The 20,255-nt window shown below is 39.8% G+C and overlaps 1 long non-coding RNA gene across 1 annotated transcript; it reads right to left on the bottom strand.

Annotated features, from left to right (window-relative positions):
* Window positions 1-10,110: 10,110 nt before the first annotated feature.
* Window positions 10,111-19,531, bottom strand: LOC150055613 (uncharacterized). The gene is made up of 4 exons (XR_016537385.1): window positions 18,782-19,531; window positions 17,096-17,231; window positions 11,793-11,958; window positions 10,111-10,745 (listed from the first exon to the last, which is right to left on the bottom strand). It is a non-coding gene; the product is annotated as an uncharacterized LOC150055613 (long non-coding RNA).
* Between the last annotated feature and the right edge of the window lie 724 nt (window positions 19,532-20,255).

Here is a 20,255-nt window from a genome sequence, read left to right as displayed (position 1 = left end):
AATATTGTGTTTATGCCTGTCATTTGCCTTCCTTTAGTTGTGTATGGAGTATTTAAGTCAACAACGAACACAGTAAGGATAATCTGGCTATTTATTGTCAAGACTAAGACATTGTTAAATATGGACATGACTTGTGACTTAACGTAAGCTATAAAATATCAGGGCGTATATCAATATAATACTAGTTTACTAGAAAATAAGCTTCTAGGAACATGAGGAAAAGAAAGAGGAGAGAGAAAGAAGAAAAGAAATAAAAGAAAAACATGGAAAAGAAAAATGAGAATAGAGTCAATTTGAGCATATTATCAAGCAAGTATCGAATGAACTCTGTCGTTTCTTGATGCTGTCTTTTGAGAGTATTTTTGTGTTTCTAAAATGTAAATTAAAAACAAAGCATTTCAAAATATTTAAGATGAATCTAGAAATGCTATACTTTATGCTGAAAAGACAGAAATCACTTTATAACTCTATGAAATATTCTGCTTACTTTAACCCAGTCTAGTAAAAATAGCTTTTGTTTCTTACTGACTTCTGATTAACTCATTGGTCTGCAATAGAATAAAAAAAGAATTTATAAGTTACTTCCTGTTTCCTTTGGCTTCAAATAACCCATGGGGAGATGATTCCTCCAGCTTCCTGTTACACACACAGGGATACACAGTACTATTTTTTAAAATACATTTTTATTATAATTATTAGAAGGGTTACATTATATTTGCCAGATAGAAGGTGCATTACTTCACATACATTGATACCCTTTCTCATGTCTTGGTCCCCATTTCCCTACCCCCAACCCTGCCCCTCATCTTGTTTTCCCCCTTTCCCTATCCAATTTCAAATAACCAAATAAGTATATATATACAATATATCAGATAACAAGGTGAAATAGTGTAACAATATGAGATAACCAAGGGACAGCAAAAGAGATAAGAGATAGCATAGTACAAAAAGAACAACAATCATTCATTATATGGCTTTTGGTTCTATATCCTGGAGGTCCTTTCATTTAGTGTTATACCATATGGCCTTATGCATCTAGGATTTGCTCTATTGTAAATCTCTGCTAGGAGAGCCCAAGGTTTCTACTGATTATGACAAATGAGGGAAACCATTGAGCCTATGTTCTGGCTTACTTCACTTAATATGATTTTTTCTAAGTCTTTGCATTTCCTTACAAATGGGGCGATATCATTCTAAGAGCAGCATAGAAATCCATTGTTTATAAATACATCTTGTTGATCCACTCATCAACTGAGGGTTGGTTTGTTGCTCTTTTTCCAAGAGCTTAAGGTGTGACATTAAATTGGTTTGCAATTTTTCCAATTTGTTAATGTATGCATGCAGAGTTATAAATTTTCCTCTGAATACTGCCTTTGCTGTGTCCCCAAGGAGCTTGTATTTTGTGTACTCCTTTTTGTTAAATTTCATAAACTCTTGAATTTCTGATCTCAATGACCCATTGGTGATTCAATAATGTGTTGTTCAATCTCCATGATTACAGGGTTTTTGTTGGTGGAGATTGGTGTTCAGTTCCAGTTTGATGCCCTTGTGGTCTGAGAGTGTGCAGGGAATGATTTCAGTGTTTTTGAATCTGCACAGGTTTGTTTTATGCCCTAAAATGTGGTCTATTTTGGAAAATGTTCCATGTGCTGCTGAAAAAAACATATATTGTGATGTTGCTAGGTGGAATAATCTGCAGATGTCTGTTAGATCTAGTTGGTCTATACAGTTGTTCAATTCTGAGGTTTCTCTGTTGAGTTTTTGCCTTGTTGATCTGTCCATAGGTGAGAGTGGTGTGGTAAAGTCACCAACAATCACTGTGTTTCAATCTATGTGTGATTTTAGTGAAAGTAAAGTTTGCTTGATGAAGTTCGGTGCTCCAGAATTAGATGTGTAGATATTTAGGATGGTTATGTCCTCCTAGAGGAGAGATCCCTTTATTACTATGTAATAACCTTCTTTGTCTTTTCTCACTAATTTTAGTTTGAAGTCTATTTTATCTGATAAGAGGATGTTTATGGGGGCTGTTAGCTTGATAAATTTTATTCCAACCTTTCACTTTCAATTTTTTGTGGGGGGGCAAGATGTGTCTCTAGCAGACAGCAGAATGATGGATCGTGCTTTTTGATCCAACTAGACAGTCTATGCCATTTAATTGGAGAGTTAAGTCCATTGATATTGAGGGTTTGCATTGAAAAATATTTACTAGTTCCTGCCATTTTTAAAAGCTTAATTCTTTAGGGCCTGTGGCTTAACAGTTCTTGCGATACATAGCTGGTATGATTTTTAGGTACCATTTCTTTGTCAGTACCACGTTTGTGTTTGTTTTCAATATGTAGAACATCTTTGAAAATTTTCTGTAATGATGGTTTTGTTGCTATGTAATTTTGCAACTTTTCCTTGGAATGGAAGGTTTTTATTGTTCCCTCAGTAATGAATGAGAGCTTAGCTGAGTACAGTATTCTTGGTTGGTAGTTATTTGTCTTAAGGGCATGACATATATCCTTCCAATCTCTTCTTGCTTGCATGGTCTCTGCTGAGAAATCTATGGTTATTCTGATTGGTTTTCCTTTGTGGGTGATTGTTCTCTTCTGCCTGGCTGGTTTTAGGATCCTTTCTTTGGTCTCTATTGATCCTGTAAGGATTATAATGTGTTGGTGGGATGTCCTTTTCTGGTCAGGTCTGTTTGGGGTTCTAAAAGCTTCTTGTATCTGGATGGGCCTGTCCTTCTGGATATTTGGGGAGTTCCCTAAGATCATTCCATGAAGTATATTTCCAATACCATTGACCTCTTTCTCCACGCCCTCCTCAATACCAATTAGCCTTAAATTGGGCTTCCTAATTTTATCTTGAGCCTCCTGAAGCGTTCTCTCATATTTCCTATATTTGGTGTGACTCATTTTCTGTCCTTTATAACAACTTTTGCCCTTTTGAATGATGGTGCTGCCAGCACCACTTCTCAGGCTCCCATTAGTATGGCAGGGTCTTTGCCAGCAGTCAAGATGGCACTGCTCATGGCTGGTGGGGGAGGGATTCCTTCCCAATGCTATTCCGCAAGCCGAAATGGAAACGTCCACAGGGTTACTCACAAAATGCTAGATTTTCTGGTTCTGTGAAGCTGGCAGGTCCATGCCACGACTGGGTGAGGGCTCTGGGCTCGTGCAGGCTCTGTCTGGCTATGTCTGGAGCCGGCAAGTTTGCAATGCTGAGAAGCGCTGTCTGCTCAGGTGCTGGAAGGAGGCTTTGTCTCCACGGCTACTCTGAGAGGCTGGCATCACTCCATCCTGTCTTCTAGCACCAGTTTCCTGCCTTTTTCCTCTCTGGCTGAGATCCCTGTAGTGTTCCACAGTACTCTTAATATGTCTCATGTTTCAACACTATCAAGAAATCCCCTGATGAAAGTGGTGGTGGGGGAGAAACGCCACATGCATCAAGGTGCCTTTCGTAGATACTTGGGAAATCTTGTTTGGAGTACACATAAAGTTCTTTTCCACCATAATAACTGGTTTTGGGAAACATGATACAGAGGTAGGAAAAGTATGGAAGATTTAAAATACAGTGTCTGCCACAACAAGTAAGTTGATTGAAATAAGTTATTGTCCATACCTGCTCTGGTTCATTCACAAATTGATTGTGGAGGATAATATCAAGCAAGTCACTTATTAACTGCGTCAGTGGCTAAGTGTTTATGTTACGCTTTGCTATGTTGCTGACTGTGCAATGATTATCCACCTCTTACTACAAAATCCAGTATCAGGGGGTTGGGGGAGTGGGGAGAAATTCATTACAAGGAAGAAACATGTTACAGAGAGTCACATTTATTTAAAACATTTCTCAGCAAGAATTGGCCACAAACTGTAGATCATGTAAACAGAACAGCAACCCCACAGTTATTATTCATCAGAGTTTAATAAAGATAAAGCATGAAGAATCATTTCTAATGCTTACTTCCCTTTCAGTGTTCTTCATTCTTTTTTTTTCAAAAATATAATCTTTAAGGAGTTGTACATAGGTGTTACCTTTCAATAAAGGTTTACAAATACAATACATCTTTATCAATATCACCTTTTTTTATCTTTCTCACCTCTCTCCACCCCTTTTTGTTGATTGTGGGCCTGGGACACTGGGCCTGGGCACTGTCCCTGAGCTCTTCAGCATAAGCCTAGCCCTCTACCACTCTGAGCCACAGAGCCACTTCTGGTTTTGTGGTGGTCAACTGGAGATGAGTCTTACAGACTTTTGTGTCTGGGCTGGCTTTGAACAGTGATCCATATTTGGATTTCTTTCTTTCTTTTTTTTTTGCCAATCCTGGGCTTAATCTCAGGGCCTGAACACAGTCCTTCGACTTTCTCAAGGCTAGAGCTCTACCACTTGAGCCTCAGCACCACTTCCGGCTTTTTTTCTATGTATGTAGTACTGAGGAATGGAACCCAGGTCTTTGTGCATGCTAGGCAAGCACTCTATACCACTAGGCCAAACTCGCAGCCCCTATTATTTTGATTTTTTACTTCATTCTCCATTCCTTTATTCTCTTCATTCATCTTGCTGGCAGCTTGGGTGCCTAGTCTGAGGCTCACCTTGCGAATTCAATTTCTACCTACTCCATGAAATACAAAGAATGTTTATAAATATTGGTTTCACACTCCAATGTTCTGTTTTAATGTTCCTTCCACTTCCTTCTATTCTGTTTCCCTATGTAGTCTGATTAATAAGCAGCTGAAGATGGTATGTTGAAACTGAGTATGGTAAAACAAAATCAAACATGAAAACCACCTATTCGCGTGAGTGTATGCCTTCACAGATGCTGACATTATCTCCATTTTTAAAGAAGGAAATTAGAAGAAAGGGTAGTCAAATCTGTCTTAAAAGATACAGAGTTAGTGTGCTAACTGTAGTCCAACTGTTAGTGTCAGTGTTTTCCTTCAGTGAATGCCAAAAAGTGCTAAGATCAAGAACATGTGCCATGAGCAGAGGCATTTTATCTCTCCGCTTCCTGGCTGCCACACTATGAGCTGCTGTCTGGCATATACTCTTTATGGACATGGGCAGAAACTCCAGGAACTGTAAGCCTAAATGCCATTTTCCTTTCCTTAAATTAGTTATGTCAATGTGGCAGAGCCATAACAGAATTCATATATGCACATCAAATATTCTCACCTGTTCCTCACAGCATTGCTACATACTTTGGATAGATATGTACTAAAACGTTAACTCAAAAGAGTAGGGACTTTTCAACTACCAGTACTTGGACCATGGTAAGCACAGAAGAATGATTTCTTGGGCAATTCTTCCAGAAAACCCCATGTGCTTGCAACTTCTGTTTCCTCTACAGCTCCTCATTTGCCTCATCCTTTTTAGTCCAAGCTTCTAAGCTGTCTCTGGCACTGAAACATAGAAGATAGCCTAGGAAATGAAGCATTTTAGAGGATGGAAGTGGATTATGGCAAGACTTCCAAAGTCGGTACCCGCCAACTGCCCCCAAACAGACCTCACTTCAGTTTCTCTGGGCCCTTCTGCCAGCCATAGACAACCTGGGAGGTCACTCCTCAAAGGAGACCAACAGAAAACTACCAAAGAGCACATGGCTCAGCTCCAGTCACTTTTGACACTGTCTTTCCTCCTTCCACCCATTGCCTCAGAGAAGCGCTGCATAGCTAGAGGAGGTGGTTCAATTAATTGGTTTCAGGTGCAAGAGCAATAGCCATAGTGTGCACATGACAGCTCACTTCTGGGATAGAGAAACATACTTTTGAGCTGTTTATTAAATACCAATTGGAGGGCAAGCTAAAAAGTGGAATTTAACTGAGCCCCCCAGGGGTTGCCAGCACAGCGGAGCCCAAAGCGCAGGGAGCAGAAGGTCAAGCCACCAACTGGCGCCATCTGTAGGAGTGACTTCTATTGATAGTTGGGAAGTGAGCCGGTGCAGGGCCTCTTCCACAACAGATCATGGAGTGTCCATGAATACTGAGGGTCCCCAAGTTGAAGAAAGAATCCCCAAACTATCCACTTCCGGTGATCCTTTCTCTGTCATCAGGGAGGACTATTTGAGCAGGCCCTCCTGGTTTTATGATATTGGCAGATATCCAGTCTCCTTGTGTCTCCATAAAGGGGAAGACGGAGTCCCCATAAAAACTCCGGAGGATTACACTCTGTGCAGACCCTCCCTGGCTTATGAACACAGATAAACGTTCAGATATAATAGTTTAGAGGAACCCACAGAAAATCATCTGTGGGTGCTCCTGTTTTGGCCCTGGAGGATAAGAATTTGTGCAGACCCTCCTGGCTTCCAAACACTGGAATCTATCCAATGACTACAAGCCCCCACACAGGGGAGAATGCAGTCCCTGTAAGAACATCATCTTTTTTGCCACTGATGATGGAAATCTTCACAATCCCTCCGATTTACCAACACTGACAAATGTCCAAGTACTCTGAGTCTCCATAATGCGAGGAATCTGAGAATCCTGTTTTGACCCCAGAAAGCTGCACAGACCCTCCTGGGTTTCTGACGGATAATGTTAGAACTTAGTGTGCCCCTTTGTGGGGGAGGTCAGACCCAAGGCACTTCCCCATTTCTCAGGGTAGCACAATCTGCACCCGTTCTCCTCACTGACCAACCATTATGACAGTGGAACCACTGTGGACCCCCATCATCATCTGCTGTTCAGATCTCTGAGAGGAAGGATAATCTGGGAAGAACCTCATTCAAAATCGCTAAGAGCAACTGCATGCCCTCAATTCTTTGAGGATAGACCCCTCTGCCCAAAGCAGACAGGCTCTGGGGCTCCTATCTCTTCCCTTAAAGGACAGAGACATGCACAGATCCCTTGCAATGAGCACCTCCACCTTATGAACATACAAGGCGAAATCATGCAGGGCCAAGCTGTTGCACTCCAGGGTGCCAAGCCTGAAATAACAACAGGACCCATTAAACCCCAAAGAACCTCCTCAACCAAAAAGAAAGAACATATTACCGTGAGCCCTACAAAAGACTCCCAAAGCCCTAGGCTCTCAGAATTAGCAGTGAATCCCTCAGTTGAAGACCCAACTGTTGGGCTCCAATCTGCCAGGGCCAAATCTGCTGTTGATAAAGTTAAATTACAATAGCTTGCCTTAGCTTGCAAGTGCCTTCAGTGGTCAGTCAAGTCGAGGACAGAGCCTTTGGTAATGGGGCTGTCAGGAAATGGTGAGCATCCAGAGAGACTAAAGGAGGGAAGGGCAAAATGTGGTCAAAGGTCAGTAAAAATGGGGGATTTGGCATGAGTCCCCTCAAACAGGTACCCCTGGTGACAGGCAAAAGTTTGGCAACAGAGTGCCTGCACCAGGCCACCTCAAACACCAAGAAGGGGCATAAAGTGAAATGCTGCCCATTCATGCGCAGCTATGCTGAATTCGGAGCTAATTTCGATGACACAGCCAAACAGGCAAAACAGCATGAGGAGTCCTTGATGCCTATCACCTTGAATACACAAATACTCAAAAGGCCAGGTTTAAGCATTTTAAATATCGCACCGTCCCCCCAGATCGAAAGATTTCCAAGGCTTAAGGGCAGCATTGTTGGAAACATCACCACAAAAGCTAGTTCATCAGCAGACAATGTTAAATTAGGCAGGTCCGCCTCAGAGATCACTGCAAGGCTGAAGCTGGACCTGAGCCTCAGAGAGCAGAGAAGTCAGCCACTAGATGCCTGCTGGCTAGAGAAGCAGCTGAGGGGCTTCAGTGGTGCAAGGCTGACTCTCCCACCAATATTGTACACGAAACCTCAAGCATCCAAAAAGGATGGAAAGGAACAATGAGACCCCAGGCTGTTAAAGCCACTTTGGCAGTACAGGATGTAAATAAAGATGGGGTCCCCTTGCTCAGCAAGAGAATGCAAGGAACTAAGAGCCCTCTGAGGGCACAGCCATTGACATGCAGGCTGCTGGAACTCAGTCAACAGCACAGGTCACCACAATGGACAAGGCTAGTAAGAGCACCAAGACTACGAATCAAACTGTTGGTCCCCCCAAAGTAGTGGACCAAGCCCCTGGAGACCCACATGCCAGGTCTAATTCTTACCAAGAAGCCAAGCACACCAGGCCCTTAATGGCCACGAAAAATGTATGTCTCACCATTGATCTCCAGGACCAAACTACCGGAGTTCAGGATGCCAGGAGTAATTGGAAAACCACAGAAGCTAAACCACTTACAAATGACACAACTACAAAATTAGTGTGCCAAATCCCGCACCTTGGTCATGTTGCACTTCTGCCTGCCACAGTTAATCAAGAAGAATTTATGCAGCAGAGCGATGCCACCAGCAGGAATATGGCCAGGTGTGAGCTTGGAAATATAGAAATCAGTCTCAGTTGTGCTCATCTCCTAATGGAAAGACTACAACAACTATGTCTGTACACAGTGAGGGTCTATGCCCAACCCCTCACCCCTGTTCACATGCTTTAGCAGTCACCCCATTCCAAAGACATCCTTCAGGAGTGCCCCAGAAGGTATATGCAATCACCAAACTGGAAAGACAACAATAAATAGAGAAACCACCCAAATGGAAAGACAGTGAAGGCATAAAGGAAAATATATATGCTGGGGAAAGAAATTAGACCAACAGCTACAAGAAGAAACTCTGTTAAAGGCACTAATACATCTTGTATGAACATTTATGTAGAAAAAAGTATCTCCTGGGAAGTTTTTCAAGAACATAAAGAGGTAGAACCTTTAAGGTTTCTATAGCAGATCAGTTGCCAAAACTTCCTTGCACTGTTCAACTAATGGAGGTCCTGGCTATAGACATTCAGGATTCACAAGATGGGAAGGAATCAGTGTCTGAAGCATTTCCAAAGTCCTCCAGCCTACAGTGATAGAGGTGCTAAGAAATGGAATTTCTCAGTTTAGTTTCTTTAGCAGAGAAACTTCCTATAAAAAAAATAAAAAGTACTAGACACCATTCAGTTGAGCGACAATCAGATGAGAAAACCTAAGAGACCAAAACCACATGGGTTTGTCAAGGCAAATTCTTATGAAGATTTTTATGTCAGCATAGACAAGGAAAAACAACAGAAAACACATAAGCCAGTTTTAGCTGGATTGAAAAATCTAGGTAGAAATTGAAGGAGAAGCAAAATAAAATAACAACAACAAAAAAGGAATGATAATGAGGAAGAAAGTAGACGGGAAAGCTGATATGAGCTTATTACCCATGAGATGTTGCTCCCAGCACCAGACGCACGCGGAAGTAGCTAGAATCTTACTAGACTGCGATGGACATCTTAGCAAATAAAAACTTCTAGAAAATGTTAATTGAAATTTTTCTTCACTTGCAATTCCTAGGACACATGAAGTTCATTATACTTTCCCATACCAGGAACATTCAGGAAACATTGGTTCAAACTGCCAGACTAGGGCTCCTGACTCCACAAATGGCTGATCAGTGCTAATGGGACTGGGATGCCTTTGCCTGGGAATATGACAATGTCCCAGCACTGCTCCTGCATAGCCATGTATAATCAATTTTATGTGTTTCAGAAATCGTAAGTGATGAAAATGTTCAAATAAATTTCCATTTATTCACATATAAAACACATTTATCTAAAATCCAGTTCGAATTTTTCAGTGTGATTTCAGGTCCTACTTTTAGCAAATACATAGCTATAGCTATGCATAATTTATATGTGTGCTATATGTATATGCATTTGTACAACTTGAAGAAATTGTAAATAATGAAAAATGTCAAATTTCCCAAGTCTTCCTTAATTTGCATATGAAATGAGTTCATATAAAATGGGATACAAGGTACTATTTTCCTTCAGTGTGCTTTAGTTTCAGCATTCAAGTTTTTCATATGTACTTTGCTATGCATTTGAAAACATCTAAGAACTTCAAAATGTTTTCCTGAGAAAATTAGACTCATCAAATTTTCCTTCAATGCAATTTTAAACACTAGCTTTTACGTTCCTTTGCAATGTGTGATGTTGTTCTAAAATATATGAATAAAAAATTGAAATCCTACTTGTGAGAGTGGATGGCAGAGATGAGAGAACATGAGGAGAGATGGTGTGCAGGCGTGAGAATAGAAAGCCTGGTGGAGGACCTGGGATTGCATAGTAAATTTGATAACAAGCTGGAAAAAGGCACCGAAGATTCAGGGGTTTAAATGAAAACATAAGCAAAGAAACTGCGAATCCACTTTTCATTGCTGAGATAAACATCGCAGGAAACAGCTTAAGGGTGGTAAAGTTTGATCTGGCTCACTGTTTCAGACACTTATGGCAGGGAGGAGATGTGAGAGCAGAGAGAGAAAGAGGGAGGAGGAGAGGAAGGGAGGAAGGCTGTGAGGGAGGGACAAAAAAGGGGAGGATGATGGAGCATCCATTTTTCCTCTCATTTCCTTGGGGGCCCCAACCTATAATAGGATGGTGTTCCCCTCATTTGGGGCAGGTTTTCTCCACTTAGTTGCTCTTTGTTGGAAATAGCTACCTAGGTCTAGCCCTTAAGCGCTTTAATAATCTACCCACTTCTCCATTTCATCTACTTAACCCAATTAGCCATCACATTTCACCTCTTGGCAACTGTTTACCCACACACATCTCATTTAACCTGAAGCGACAGTTGACACCCATCCCCCTCCTCATAAGTTCATGGTTATTACAAGGCAGAATGTATTTAGTTCATAACCAAGAGTCCATACAGTTCACAGATCCATTACTGTCCAAACTGTCTTCTGAGATTCAGGACAAACTCTCAGTTGTGACACCCTGTGGAACCAAGAAAGTAAGTTAAATACTTACAATACACAAATGTACTGGAATAAAAATAACCTTTCCCAAAGTGAAGAGTTTTGATATAGGAAAAATGGTCTCACAGCAAGACTGAAAACATAGCAGGACAAGCATTAAACACAACAGCTGCACGTCCACAATTCAGAGCCTGTAGTAGAGTCATGTAACTTGCAAACATTCAGGGCAGCTGTGTTCCCAACACCCTGCCAGCTGTAAGTCTATGTGTTTGCTCTTTTCCTTCAACTCATACCACTCATTGTGGCTCCCCCTGACATGTTCCTAGAATCAATAACTTCCTGGATTCTCCAGTACATCTTCTGCTTCAACCTCACATCTTTTGAAACCTCTGTGGAAGCTGTTGTGTCTAACTCTCACACTGTCAATTCTTACATGACTGTAATGTGAGGCCAATGCCAAGATCAAGCAGTAGCTGGACCCTCTAGGACAGTGGTTTTAGCTGTCCCTAAGTTCCTGGATGGCCAGGCAAGGGACATACTTCCCTAAGCAGCATTCTAAACTTGCTCTGGAGACATGTTTTGTTTGTTTGTTTGTTTTATAATGAGTCAAAGCTTTTCAGGCTTGATCTTACCTATGAGTGCAATCTACTCATCTACTCATCCATGAGATGCCCTTCAGGTATCTTTCCTGCTGTCCTGGATTTCTTTTTAATTATATTAATCTATTAAAGCCACTATTCCTTGGTCCTAGTTATGCATATTTGCCTCTTTTTTAAATTTTACAATGTTTAGTATAAATTTGCTGAAAAGCACTTAGCCATAACCATGTCACAGTCCTCATGGTCGTTTGTCCTGAAATTTCCTCTGTCCTATTAACTAGTTTATCACCTCAGGACATGGGCAAAATATAAGCATATCTTTATTACACTGTAACATGTATGATGGCCTCTGATATAATTCCCAATATAGATCTCATGCTCATATGAGCCCTTATTTACAGTCTGCCTGTGCCATCAGTACTGTGGGTCTATAAGCCCAACAGAATTGTCCATTAAGCTCTACTTACGTCTGAAAGTCTTTTCTCCATAACATCCAAAAACTTCCCAAATTTCTCCCGCCATATATTTGCAGAGGCTTCTGACTCACATCATTTGGAATAGAAACAGCCAAAAGTCCACTTTCATTAACCATTTTGTAGGTTAGTAACTTCTTTTGGTCACTGTATCAAATACCTGGGGGAGGGGAAGAAAGGATTTAAACTTTGCTGATTTGAGATCACAGGTTTTTTTTTTGTTCTGGGTCCACAGGAACTCAGAACATCCATGTTCATTTTCTTTCTTCCATTATAATGTTTCTTCCCCTTTTATTCATTATTTGGCAATAAATTGCTTTGAAGTTTTTCTTTGTTATTCCCACTAGCACATGGTTAAAATACCATGGATGTACCTTCCAGTTGTTAATATATCATGATTCCTTTTTAAGGTCTTTTCCCACTGACGAAGTAATTCTGCCCCCTTTGAAAAGAGTTCTCTTCCCTCCCTGATTATTGCACTGAAATGTTTCAACTTTCACTGAGAGATTACAGAAAAGGGAAGGAAGCAGGAGGCTTCTTTTGTTGATATCACTTCCTCCTTTTAAAAGAATAAAATATTCCCTTCAAAGCTGATATGGATAAAACTCCATCACTTTTGTATGCCAAGACAGTCATCTGAGACAATATACCTGGTGCGCTCTCAATCATATGACAACAGTGTATGGTTCTATGTTCACACATCATTTCTGACTTTCTTAACAGATTAAAAATCTAGCTGTTCTGACTTCTTAACAGATTTACAATCTGGCTGGAGTTTTTTGAGCTTCTTTTGGAGAGTATGTTGTAAGTTACATAGGAAAGATGAAAGGCTAATAGGACTTAAGGAGTAGCTGTGGGACCTTGTGGATTTTCCCATATCAAGAAAGTGTGACCTTCATTTGGATCTCCTCCTGGAATACCACCTAGATGAGCAAGATTGAAAGAATCAATAAACTGGTGTCTTGCTTGTTACCTGACTGTGTACTGGTCTTCTCTTCAAATGTCCTTTCCAAAAACCTTCTTTATAATTGAATAACTGCTCGTGAGTGTTACAGTGTCCCAAAGACTCTCATGTAATTAAGATAAAAAGTGTAGTCGAAGAGAGCCATTCCCATTCCTGTTCATTTAGAGCTCTGTATGAAAGTTTTGTATTAAAGTATTACATTTAAATTTTGTTCACATTCTTATTTATTTAGAGTTCTGTATACGTTTTGTATTAAAGCAACACATTTAAATTTTGTTTACTAGCATCATAGTTGATTTTATGTTGGGTTAAGCATATTCAGGTTACAAAATAAATGCCTTTGCATATGATTTGTTCTCTTATCACTAATCTTCAAATTCTGGAATTACTAGTTATATTTTTCTAAGAGCACAAACAATTTTTACACTATTCCATTGTTTTTGAAAACTTTCCAAAGACTAGGGTTAATCTTTGGTATCAGAATTTCCAGGAAGTGAAGCTTTTTTAGAGATCAAAATACTTTGGAAAAAAATGTAAGCTTGCAATAAATTAATTTTTGACATGCTACTTGATCGGTTTTCTCATTTTGATCTCTTAACTTTTTTACTTTTACTGACAAAGGAAAATATTTTAATAATTCTAAGTTGAAAAGATGATTATTTCCTTTTCCATATACCTAGAGGTGGGTCCAATGACTCGTTAGTGTTCCATAATTTAAAAAATATTTACATAATTAGATGAGATGATCACATCTGTCACCTCGCTAGGTCTTTACCAACTTCCCTACTTGATATATACTTTCATGATTCTCTGATGTTAAAGAATATTCTTGCTACCAACTGAGAAAACTTTCATTATTTTATTCTTTTTTAGTTTTTGACTCTTTGGAACAGGTATCATAGAAGATCTCTTATCTGAACTCCTAAAAAGTATGGAATTTTAATTTTGAAATATAGTTATTCATATAGATGATAGGTTACAGTCATTTTCAAAGTAGTTATATGTCTATATGATGTTTTTTATATAAAATGTTATTACAAAACTATCTTAAAGATAGAGGACATTTTTATTTAATGAGAATAAGAAGTTTAGAACTTTTTTAACTTATGTAAGGTCAACTGAGTTGATCTCCAAAACAAAAATCCACCCCTTCTATAAGGCTGTGTTTATTTTGGAAAATAATCAAAGAAGTACCTTATTGTGATGTATGTGCTTATAAGCCAAATGACAGCTCACTGCTTCTCACACACTCAATAAAGAGACACAAGAAGTACCATTTCTGCCTCCCAGAATTTTAATAGAAGTCTGAACATAGCATGTTAGAGTCATAACTGCTAAAACAGGAGGAAATGATCTTTCCACATCTCTAGATTTTAAAATCAAGTCTATTTCCCCTTTTTTGTCTCTCCTTTCTAAGGCCAATGTGTCTACAAAATCAAGAGTGTCAGTTTAGAAGGTGGTATTTTACATTCACCTAATTTCTCAGTCTAGTGGACAAGTAGGGGCTACTCTTTCATGTTCCATAAATTTCTCTTTTCCATGTCAGTACAAAGGAATTGGGACCACTTGTGATTCCAACCAAAAGCAAGTTAAAAGACTAAGATCATCTAAATCAATAAAGAATTGTAGAAATTACAATTGATGCAGTTGAATGACTCCTTTAAATATATTTTGATGGTTACTCTGCAACCATATTTATTTTGCCAGTCCTGGGCCTTGAACTCAGGGCCTGAGCACTGACCTAGGGCTTTTCATCAAGGCTAGTGCTCTACCACTTGAGCCTTAGCACCACACTTCTGGCTTTTCTATATATGTGGTAGCAAGGAATTGAACCGGGGTCTTCATGCATGCTAGGCAAGCACTGTCCCACTAGGTCAAGCTCCTGGCCTCTCTGCAACCATATTTTAAAAGAAATGACACAAAATGATACAAAAAACCCAAGACATACAATGTAATCTTATCTCTAGGAATAAAGTCTGTATGATGACAAAATAGGACTAGTGTTCACTTTAATGCTGTTATCAGTTTCATAAGCTACCTATACTCAAATATACCTTTATAAGGTATTTTCAAAAAAACAGTAGTAATCTTGGCATGATATTACTGTACTTAGGTGAGCACCAAACTAAGAAAAAAATGCATAAAGCAAAGCAAGGATTCAGGATCACTTTAGCTATATCAATCCCAAGCAGCAGAGCGCAGAACGGGTACTTCCATACAGAGCAAGGGAGGAAAAGTGGAGGCCTGGCTTAACAATGCACCCCAGCCAGGGGCTGATTCAGGGAACCCCGCCAAATGACTCACTTCTCTGCCTCCACATTCCACGATGTCCCCTGCAGACTCAGACTCTAGGATCACCAGGAGTCAGACGGTTCTCTAAGAACCCCAGCACTAATTCCTCTCCAGGAGTCTCAAGTGACCAGTTCTCTGCCATAGCTCCAGCCCAGTCCAGTCCTATCAGATGCTGCTTCCTTTGAATCACATGCTATCACCAGAAACAGGGCTAGGAGGAGCCTTCAGAGGGGAAGAAGTTCACTAATAAGTTGAAACTTGACATACATATCAAAGAGGTCTTTATATACAAAAAATATCATAGAAGAATTACACAAATAGTTTTGCAAGTTTGCAAGTAGAACCTTTAAAACTTAATATCTGATAGTCTATAGACAAATACATCAATGATTTAGGAACAGACTTGAAATGTATCCTATTGGTCAAGGGAGGAAGCATAAATTGATAAGAATAGCAAAGGAAATATACAAAATTTGAGATAAATAACTGAGGAGTACAATTAAATCTTTCTGTGAAGGAACATCTATTAACTGGCTTGGTAGTAATAATAGTAGCAATGACATTTTCTGAACTAGTAATAGTAGTATTCAAATATTTTTAGTTGCTCTTGTAACTTCTTAGCTTGTAGAGTTACTTTATTTTTCTTTTTTCCACTCCTGAGCTCAGGGCCTGAGCACTGTCCTTGAGCTTTTTCAAGGCTAGAACTCTACCACTTGAGCCACAGCACCACTTCTGGCTTTTTTTTTTCTGTGCATGTGGTACGAAGGAATCAAACCTGGGTTTTCATACATGCTAGGCAAGCACTCTACTACTAGGCTAAATTCCCGACCCAAGTTACTTTTTTAAGTAAAATGAATAAAACATTCTAGAGCCAGTATTGAGGTTAGCCTAGATAGAATAAATAGACTGGAACAAAACAACAACAGCAGCTCATCTCTAAGTTCTAGTGATTTACAGACCTGGTGAGTATGTTGGCCCACCCAAGGGTCCTTAGAAAGCCTGCAAATTTTGTGTTACATAAAGGGACACACAGGCATGCTATTTTTTGGCTACTAAAGATCCAAATGCCTGTACTGATAGCTATAAATGACCTCTGATATAAATATTCAAAGTGATAGGAAAAAATTCCTCACCACTATTAGAATAGCTGCTTGCCCATATGTTACCCCTAAGTCATGGCTCAAGTGCTAGAAGCTCCAAAGTTCCACCTTTGCACTGCTATGATGGTCAAATCACCAAAAGAAGGAATTGCAAATCACATGCTAATTCTTAGGTCATTTACTGGAAGAAGACATGTCAGAGACTGTCTCAATCTCATTGGCTTTCAAAGCATGTCATACTCTTAACCTGATTTTCATAAAGTGGCAATCAAAGCAGTAGATATCCCATAAACAATATCAAATACTAAGGTATTTATCAGTGACATTTTTTACTTTTGTGTAAAAACAAAATTCCATAATCATCTAGGAAGAACATAATTGATTACCCAGAAAGGAACAGATAACTGACAATAGAAGCAAAACTGACAAGAAAATTTCATGTCTATACCCTCAAAAAAGGCAAAGAGAAATCTCAAGTAAAAAGCTTCAGAAATAAAAAATAGCTATTTTCCTTTACCTGGTGAGGGAGACCAGAGAAAGAGGAAAAGAGAGCAGTGAGAGAAGTTTGGAATGTATACAGAAAGAATTAGTGTAATGAGACTATGGAGTGATGGGATTGTTGAGAGAGGGTAGAGATAACCAAGGAACCTATTTTATTAGCTGCAGATATAAATGCAGATCTACTATAAAGAGTATCCCAGGTCGAAATATTTTGAAGTTATAAATGGTTTCATTAAATGGCAACTCATCGGTAGTACTACTGGAAGATAATTTTTTATGAAGATACCACATTCAAATGTATCCAAAAGTTCTTGTGTTCAAAATATTTAAAAATTAACTAAAAATAAATGTGTACCTCTTATTATGAACTTCTAAGATGTATTTAAAATCTTGAGCAGGATGAATATTTAAGAGCTAATCATGTGTCCAGATGCACTTACCTGCTCCAGCACCCCAGGTGGTACTGACTATTCATTCTCTTGCTTCATTGAACTTTCCAGCAAGAAGCTAACTTAGTGTCGCTACTGGAATCACAGGTTTCCCATGGAGGCCTTCTGTCATGAAATACCTTAATATCTGAAAGAGGAAAACAAATGGAAATCATTCCCTTATGCCTGGTTGATTTAGACATGAGTAGCCAGTATAGTTTGTCCTTTGTTCTGATTAATATTTGAAAAGTGTGACAGAAATGTTTGCAAACCTGCACGTATCATCAAGATGTCCAATGAGCAAGAGCAAGGGAAGAGGTGACATTGTCCAAAAAGAAATGTACTCTTTACCTGACTTACGTAACTGTAATATCACGTTTATAACAACAACAAAACATGGAGAAAAGGTGTCTACTGAAGTGAAACAGTGTCTCATACCTACTTATTAGGTTCTCTGAGGCTGAGATCTGGAAAATTGGGACTGAGAGTCTAAGTCAGTTTGAGGCAGAAAAGGCCCTGAGATTCCATCTCAAACCAGGAAAAAGCAGGACTAGAAGCATGACATTAACATTGTCCCTAAACTCCTTATGGCACTCACGTTAAAGAACAACCCAAGCTATACTTATGATACCACACATCATTTAATTAGCTTATGTCATGCAACATGTTTGTGTAAATAGCTACCTATATTTTATGTCTTCATAGATTTAAAATATTTTGCCTTTGACCATTAGTCTATTGTATTTACACTACAATGATTTTTATAGTTTACTACTAATGGATATTTGAAGTATTACTCGGGGTTTTTTTGGACATGTATCTAAACTATCATTAAATATTTCTATCTAAGATATAATTTTATTATATCTAAAATATAATTTTAACACTATAGTCACATGCCTTTTACAAGACACCTTAACAGAACAATCAATCTAAAGACTTATAAACTGACACACAAAATGACCCTTAGAAAAACATTTTAAGTTTCTTTTCAGGGAGAGAAAAATGGGGACAAAAACATGAGAAGGGGTATCAAGATTCAAGAAGTAATGTACACATTACCTGGCGAATGTAACTGTAACCCCTCTATACATTACCCGGACAATATAATTTTTTTAAAGTTTCTTTTCTATTCAAATATAAAAATTATGAGCCTTGGGGGAAAGAATTAAAAACTTCAGTTGTACAGGTGTTTTTTATTACTTCAAGTCCTGTACACTAACCATCTTGTAAATAGCAGTGTTTAAAACCAGTAAGTGGGCATTGCTGGCGGAATGGGAGTGTTGCATGAGATAGAAATGTTATCATCGTCACTCTTGGCTCCTGTGACTCCTTTTAAGCTATTTTCCTGAATTAGTCTCACCATCAGACTCCTTTGGTGCACAGTTCGGTACTATCTTTTGCTCCCTCTCTCCCTCTTCCCCTCCCTACTCTTCCCCTCTTCCTCCTACCCTCTCTCTGCTCCTGTCCCCTGTCTTTTTCTTCTGGCCCTGGGGCTGGGCTTGATCTGAGTGCGTGGATGCTATCTCTGAGCTTTTTGTGCTCATGAACTAGCACTCTACCGTTTCTGGCTTTTTTTTTTTTTTTTTGAAAGTTGATTCGAGCCTCCTGGACTTTTCTGGCTGGCTTTGAACCGTGAATCCTCAGATCTCAACCTCCTGAATAGCTAGGATGACAGGCGTGAGGTACTGCGCCCACCTGTGGTTACAGTCTCACCAGCAGAGCAGCAAACCGCGTCCGGTCTATTCAGTTTTTCCACGTCAAGGGCAAGTGTGTTGATGTCGGATGGCCAACCCAGATGCTCTATGGACAGGGCATTTTTGCGGCTGGTGTGCTGCTATTCCAGAGCTCTCGGAGGCTGGTGTGGCAGGAGTGGCTGTGTCCTGGGTGTCGTGGGAGAGGGGATGCGGGGCTGGGAGTGGGGGGCTCTCCAGTCCAGACAGACTCTGCCTTCCAGGTAGGCAGACACAGCTGAGCCGCAGCGCCACCGACTGAGGATGGAGATTCCGGTTGCCTTGGTCCTGCGGCTGGGGCTAAGAGAAGGAAGGCGCGGTGGTGTCCTGGTGATGCCCACTTCCTTCAGCGCCCAGTCTTTCCCTGGGTCTCCCCAGCGCCCTCTCCTCCACAGCCTGCGCGCTTCTCTGCCTTGTCTTCACAGGACACAATCCAAGAAACCATGACACTGTGCTCCTGCCTGGATGCCATGGCGCCGTCCGCAGAAACCGCCTTGAACCAACCGTTAAACTGACCTCTGTCTGGTCTTGGGCCACACTGACCTTTCTGACTCCCCGGGATTCCAGGCGCCCCCGGGAAACCTGTGCCAGTTCTGCCCTCAGCTTCAGCGGCTTGACTTGGCTTGAGCCACAGACATGGAAAGGGTGGGCTTTCTGTCTGGGCTGTGTCTGGGTTATTCTTTTTTTTTTTTTGAGTTTACTTAAAACCAATAAAAAAAAAAAAAACATTTTGCTTAGGTCTTTGTGTGGATACCTAAAAAATAGAATGACCACTTAGATTGATAAGTATATGAAATTGGAGGACATGGAAAAAAATATATTCCAGAGAGGCTAGAGCCAGTAAACTTCTACCAGTAGTGCATGAGTTCTTCGTGCTCCAGATTGTCACCACCACATGCTGTGGTCAGGAATCTTGATTTTAGTCATTTTCATAGACATCCATTACAATGTAACTGCTCTTTGATGTTGGAGAAGAAATTCTAATGGATGCCTGCAACTGTTTTTGCTATGCTTGCTTTTCTTGTTCATTCTTACTATACATTTAAGCAACATCAGCATATGCTTTTATTTTTTACCAAGCTAAGAACATTTTTTCTCCCTTTGGCTCAACCTAATTGTCAGCCATACGTGCTGAACTTCCAATAATAATCTGTTTTGTTTGTAATAATACCTCATTCTAATTTCTGTTTCTATGCCGAAAGGTCCTATCATCCTGTATCATTTAGATGACTGGACCTGAATAACTTCCAGAAATGCACTTGGACTTGTCATGGTTATTGATTTTCAATGTGGATTCCTAGGGAATTCAATAGAAAAAGAATGTCATTTGTCAGGATTTTCCCCCCTAGAAAACTGGCTAGGCATATAAAAGAAATTTATATGAATACTTACAATGTTCGCATCAAAATTAACTAAAATGTTTGAAGCATAAATATAAA

This window comes from Megascapheus bottae, chromosome 13 (genome assembly GCF_031878675.1).
Source record: "Megascapheus bottae isolate mThoBot1 chromosome 13, mThoBot2.hap1, whole genome shotgun sequence".
In the NCBI taxonomy this organism is placed as follows: domain Eukaryota; kingdom Metazoa; phylum Chordata; class Mammalia; order Rodentia; family Geomyidae; genus Megascapheus; species Megascapheus bottae.
Note: the sequence above shows the minus strand (reverse complement) of the source record. Positions and strands in the feature narration are given on the sequence as shown.